This window comes from Camelina sativa, chromosome 7 (genome assembly GCF_000633955.1).
Source record: "Camelina sativa cultivar DH55 chromosome 7, Cs, whole genome shotgun sequence".
Taxonomy (NCBI): domain Eukaryota; kingdom Viridiplantae; phylum Streptophyta; class Magnoliopsida; order Brassicales; family Brassicaceae; genus Camelina; species Camelina sativa.
The window spans coordinates 3,863,699-3,864,994 of NC_025691.1; positions in this window are offsets into that span (position 1 = coordinate 3,863,699).

Genomic DNA, 1,296 nt, shown 5'->3' on the forward strand with positions numbered 1-1,296 from the left:
GGTGGATTATGTGCGATATGACGACGACTTACACACCTGGCTTGCCTCCAGATTCTCCACTGATCTAGTAACAAATTAATCTGGTTTTTGTTTGATCTCTTCTAACAAACACGTTGCACAAGCTGTAAAAATGCTATTTTCTTTTTTGAATCTAATTTAACATTCTATTAAAAAAAAATAATAATAATAACTACCATGGTAAAATGCTCAACAGCTTTTTACGTGTATATCGATCAAAGTTCATATGGGGAGGAAATCATAGCTAGCTTTCTCAAATATCCTCAAAACTAATGTTCAGCTAGCGACTTCAAAATCTTCTCGTAATTATTTAATTGTATCTCTGGTTAGCTTCAAATACAACTCTCCCGAAGATTAGTCACGGTATCTTATATAATAGGAGAAGTTTTTTCTCAACTTCTTCTAAAAACATGACACATGGTTTGTTATATAGCTGACACCTGTTTTCACCTCATTTTTACAACCTTTATTTTTACTTCTACGTACTTAAACAAATTAGTCAAAATACAGACCCACCAAACTATATTGTCAGCCCCTAAAACCAAACGACAAAAACGATGTCGATCCCACCTGTTTGTCAGCCCCTAAAACCAAACGGCAAAAACGATGTCGATCCCACCTGTTCTCACTTCTCATCTTCTCACTTCTTCACCTTCGTTCCAGTAGCCTTTGTGTTTTTGTATTAGTTTATTTAATCATCAATTCTTAAAAATCTCATCTTCTGCAAAACGTAAAAGTTTTAGTAATTATTTATTCTGAACATAACGTCTTTTGTATTAATAGGTAACATTTTTGTATTTGGGGTTTATAACTAAGGGATTTTTCTAGTTTTCTCTATAGGTAACGTCTCCTGTTCATGTTTTTGAGATGAAGTAGCAAGTTGAGCCGTAGTGTCGTCTGGTGAATACCTCTTTATTGTTCATGCATATTTGATATCTAATTTCTTTTCACTGTATCATTATTTGGGTTTATAATGTGGCTGAACTGCAAATTAGGTAACGTCTCCTGTTCATGTTTTTGAGATGAAGTAGCAAGTTGAGCCGTAGTGTCGTCTGGTGAATACCTCTTTATTGTTCATGCATATTTGATATCTAATTTCTTTTCACTGTATCATTATTTGGGTTTATAATGTGGCTGAACTTCTTTGCAGTTCAGCCAATTTTGTTCCTTTCTTTTTAATTTATATGGTGGATTATGGTACATACTTGTGACTAGGTCTGTGAGAGATTGCAGTTGAAACCATATTATATTCATATTTCGATTTTGTCTTTCATTCTT